General features: G+C 43.3%; 1 annotated feature.

Moving 5' to 3' along the window:
* Positions 201–2,268: an enhancer, noted in NCBI's record as "VISTA enhancer mm1553". NCBI's record gives its function as "enhancer in: neural tube[3/5] | hindbrain (rhombencephalon)[3/5] | midbrain (mesencephalon)[3/5] | forebrain[3/5]" and the evidence as "EXISTENCE:transgenic organism evidence [ECO:0001131][PMID:17130149]".

The raw sequence follows: 4,905 nt of genomic DNA on the forward strand, positions 1-4,905 counted from the left end.
GGGAAGGGAAGGGAAGGGAAGGGAAGGGAAGGGAAGGGAAGGGAAGGGAAGGGAAGGGAAGGGAAGGGAAGGAAAGGAAAGGAAAGGAAAGGAAAGGAAAGGAAAGGAAAGGAAAGGAAAGGAAAGGAAAGGAAAAGAAAAGAAAAGAAAAGAAAAGAAAAGAAAAGAAAAGAAAAGAAAAGAAAAGCACAAGACTTGTTGGGAAGAAGGCATTCATTAGGAGAAAAAGGGAGTCAGACAGAAACCACTAATGTGTATTATACACATGTATGAAACGATCAAATCATAAAATTTGTTAAAGAAAACTTAAAAAAAAAAGAAGAAAACTTAAGAAATAATGAATATTCCTCACTTTGAAGAAGCAAGTATGGTCTTTATCAATAACAGAATTGCTATCAAGAGACAGAACAGGAGGTAAGAAGAGATCCTTCCAGTCAACACAACCCTGCAGTGTTTTGACTTATGAACACCCAGGACTACATCTAACGCATGGAGCCAGCTAGCAATCCACGAGTGTGTAGAAAGCATTTGAAAACTGTTAAGTCACTCTGGAAACTCAGGTTTGTACAAGATGATAAATAGCTCTTCCTCCCTGGCACGCAGAGCATGTCCATCACTGAATTAATTATCAAAGCCTAGAAAAACAACCCTAGCAACAACCCTTGCAGCAAGCACAGCTTGGAAATGCTGATGCAAAGATGGAACCCGCAGGAAATGACCTATGAGAATACAGTGTGGTCTAACACCAAGTTCGGAAACCCAGCTAGGGCCTCTTTGCACTTAAGCTATGAAACCAGGAAAAGCAAACAGAACGGATTTGACAGACCCCCAAATAAAACCTTAGCTCGTTCTTTTGGGGAATCACAACACAATGAACCCTTGACTGTGTCATCCCTAGCTCAGACTGCATTCAAAACACAACACCCAGCAGGGTATTTATCCCAGTATCCTTAGCCCAAATACAGATTTCCATAAAATCAATTAATCTTTGGGATGAAGAGGTCTTTGGGGGTCATGAAACGCAACCTCTCACCCAATACTCCCAGAGCTAGAAGATTATCCAGCCTATGCATCCTGCTGTGGCGCTTACCATTGTGGAGGGCAGCTCTTTCCACTGATGAATAGCCACAGTTATTAGAGTTGCTAATATTGGGCTGAAATCTGGCCCCTGGTAATTGCCACCCACTGGTCCTAGCTTTGTCCTCTGAAGCATTTCAGTGTCTCACCCCTCACTATCACCATGACAACTCTTCAAATATGTAAAGGCAAAGAAATCCCCATGCAGGCTGTGCACTCTCTGCTTTCGGCTCTCTTCATTTAGAAGAGGCCCTTTACCCTGTCAAGACACTGTCCTCTGACTGTATCAATGATCAATGTCAATGTTGAGATATACTTATCAGAACCTGAGACAGTATTGCAACCAGTGCCCCGTTCGGATGCCCCTGCACTCTCTCTCTCTGAGGGAATGTAGAGTTATCTACAGGAGAGCAGACTGCTATTCAATCCTGTTTCACTTGTAGTACCTACTGCCAGCGCAGAAATGGTTGCACTCAATCCTGACATCCTGGGCAGAAGTTTTCAAAATAAACATTAGGTTATAAAGTTGACTTCCATCTCAGTAAATGGCTTCAGCGACTCAGGATATGAAAGGTTGTACACTAAGCATTATGGGGCATTCAAGATGTTTAGATCTGATAGAAAAACAATCAAGTGCACAAATAGATTATACAAAATAATTACAGGAAGAAATGAGATAAAAGATCTGGCATGGAGGAAGACCACGGTGTGTGCGCGGTCTCAAAGGCTGTACAGAGGTGGGAAGACGCAGGAACTGATGTTTTGAAGGATGGGTTAGACGTTAATGAGTGGAGAAGAACACAGCAGGCGAGGGAGGCTTAAGACAACGAAAGAAATGGAAGGCTAGGATCCCTGCAGGAAATAACAGCTCCATCGGGCTGACATGCAGAGGCAAGAGGTGAAGGAACGGGACCCAAAAGTCCAAAAGCAGTTGGAAGGAGCTGGATATTTTTAAACACAACATTGCCAATTATGCTAACTCCCTAAATTTGACAGATCACCATCATTGGTAATGACTTTTTCTCTCAGTCTGGGGATTTTCTAAGAACTTCGTTCCCATCTTTTTAATATACTCAAATTGAATCTGGCCACACAAACACTAGGGAAATCACACATGTGGACAGTTTGCTAAATACTGCAAACAACAAAACTTTTATTTTCTCCAGTGCTGCTTACGTGCCAAACCATGTGTTGTGCTTTACGAGTTCATACTTCTGTGAGTGCCTCTATTGATGAAGAATGAGTTCATACTTCTCTGAGTGCCTCTATTGATGAAGAATGAGTTCATACTTCTCTGAGTGCCTCTATTGATGAAGAAGAGTGCTTCTTTTCTAGTAGGAACTGAGCCACAAAGAGCTTGGGGCAATTGCCAATATACACAGCTAACAGGTAAAAGAGTTAAGATTTGAAGCTAGAGGCACAGGGTTCATGAGTTCTACCCTTCTGCCTTTCCACCATAAATATGTGTGCGACCCTTTCCTAAACAACCTGTTTATAATTTCACTGATTTAAGGGTTTATTTTTTTAAGGTTTCTTCCCTACAGGATGAGCTAAAGCAACTTTTCTGGGTCTGTGTCTAGCCCGTCATCTTCCAGAATTCTCAAACCGAGTTATATACTGATTGTGAGGCTCCATTAACGTGTTGCAGCCGGGCACTAAGAGTCATTTTAGCAACTAAACCATACTCTATGGTTAAGCAAAGGAAAACTTGCCTGAGGTAAAAATATATCTGAAGATCATCCACAGTTCCCCTCATACCTCCTCTGGAGCAGTTTCCATAATTAAGAGTCAACTAATCCAGCTGCCAGCCCCCTCCCTCTGAATAGCTCCAGACAGATCAAAATGGAACCTGCTGTTAAAATCCTCAAACAGAAAATTCCACAGTACCCCCAAGGTAACCAATCCCCCTGCTGACCACTTAAAGTTCCATTTATTCATCTGCTCTCATTCATTTATTTACAGGCTTCCAGGGAATGCACTTTGAGGGCTCCTGGGTTCCCTGAAAACCTGCATTGTTCTCTGGAGGGGACGTTGGCCCTGTTTCAGATACCAGACCACGTTATTGTTACTAGCTTTCTGTTTCAGATTCCTCAGCTACTGAGACCTACTGAAGTTGGTGGGCAGGAGAGGAAGCTAAGAAGAAGACTTTAATCTAGGGGGCACTTCTTGGCCCGGGGAAAAGAGTGGGATTGCCAGGAGTCTCAAAGCACCACCCTCTCCAGGAACATCTCACACATCTCCCTTTCCTGCAAGCTAGTATAAGAGATGGGCTAGGCTTCACTGAGGAAGAAAGTCCCCCGAACCAGAGTCTTCAGAAAACACAGGCTAATTGTATCTTGGGTATTCTAAGTTTCTGGGCTAATATCCACTTACTAGTGAGTACATATCAAGTGACTTCTTTTGTGATTGGGTTACCTCACTCAGGATGATACCCTCCAGATCCACCCATTTGCCTAGGAATTTCATAAATTCACTGTTTTTAATAGCTGAGTAGTACTCCATTGTGTAAATGTACCACATTTTCTGTATCCATTCCTCTGTTGAGGGACATCTGGGTTCTTTCCAGCTTCTGGCTGCTATGAACATAGTGAAGGATGTGTTCTTATTACCAGTTGGAACATCTTCTGGATATATGCCCAGGAGAGGTATTGCTGGATCCTCCGGTAGTACTATGTCCAATTTTCTGAGGAACCGCCAGACTGATTTCCAGAGTGGTTGTACAAGCTTGCAATCCCACCAACAATGGAGGAGTGTTCCTCTTTCTCCACATCCTCGCCAGCATCTGTTGTCACCTGAATTTTTTATCTTAGCCATTCTGACTGGTGTGAGGTGGAATCTCAGGTTGTTTTGATTTTCATTTCCCTGATGATTAAAGATGTTGAACATTTTTTCAGGTGCTTCTCAGCCATTCGATATTCCTCAGTTGAGAATTCTTTGTTTAGCTCTGTGCCCCATTTTTAATGGGGTTATTTGGTTTTCTGGAGTCCATCTTCTTGAGTTCTTTATATATATTGGATATTAGGCCTCTATCTGATTTAGGATAGGTAAAGATCCTTTCCCAATCTGTTGGTGGCCTTTTTGTCTTATTGACTGTGTCTTTTGCCTTACAGAAGCTTTGCAATTTTATGAGGTTCTATTTGTCAATTCTCGATCTTACAGCACAAGCCATTGCTGTTTGCAAAACACATGAAACTCAAGAAGAATGAAGACCAAAGTGTGGACACTTCTCCCCTTCTTAGAATTGGGAACAGAACATCTATGGAAGGAGTTACAGAGACAAAGTTTGGAGCTGAGACAAAAGGATGGACCATCCAGAGACTGCCCCACCCGGGGGTTCATCCCATAATCAGCCACCAAACACAGACACCATTGCATATGCCAGCAAGATTTTGCTGAAAGGACCCTGATATAGCTGTCTCTTGTGAGGCTATGCCAGTACCTGGCAAACACAGAAGTGGAGGCTCACAGTCAGCTATTGGATGGAACACAGCGCCCCCAATGGAGGAGCTAGAGAAAGTACCCAAGGAGCTTAAGGGGGAGAGGGGGAGTTGCAACCCTGTAGGTGGAAAAACAATATGAACTAACCAGTACCCCCAGAGCTCGTGTCTCTATCTACATATGTAGCAGAAGATGGCCTAGTCACCCATCATTGGGAAGAGAGGCCCCTTGGTCTTGCAAACTTTATATGCCCCAGTACAGGGGAATGCCAGGGCCAAGAAGTGGGAGTGGGTGGGTAGGGGAGTGGGGGGGGCGGATATAGGGGACTTTGGGGATAGCATTGGAAATGTAAATGAAGAAAATACCAAAGAAAAAGTTGGGAAAAAAAAA

Source organism: Mus musculus, chromosome 9, assembly GCF_000001635.26.
Source record: "Mus musculus strain C57BL/6J chromosome 9, GRCm38.p6 C57BL/6J".
Lineage (NCBI taxonomy): Eukaryota > Metazoa > Chordata > Mammalia > Rodentia > Muridae > Mus > Mus musculus.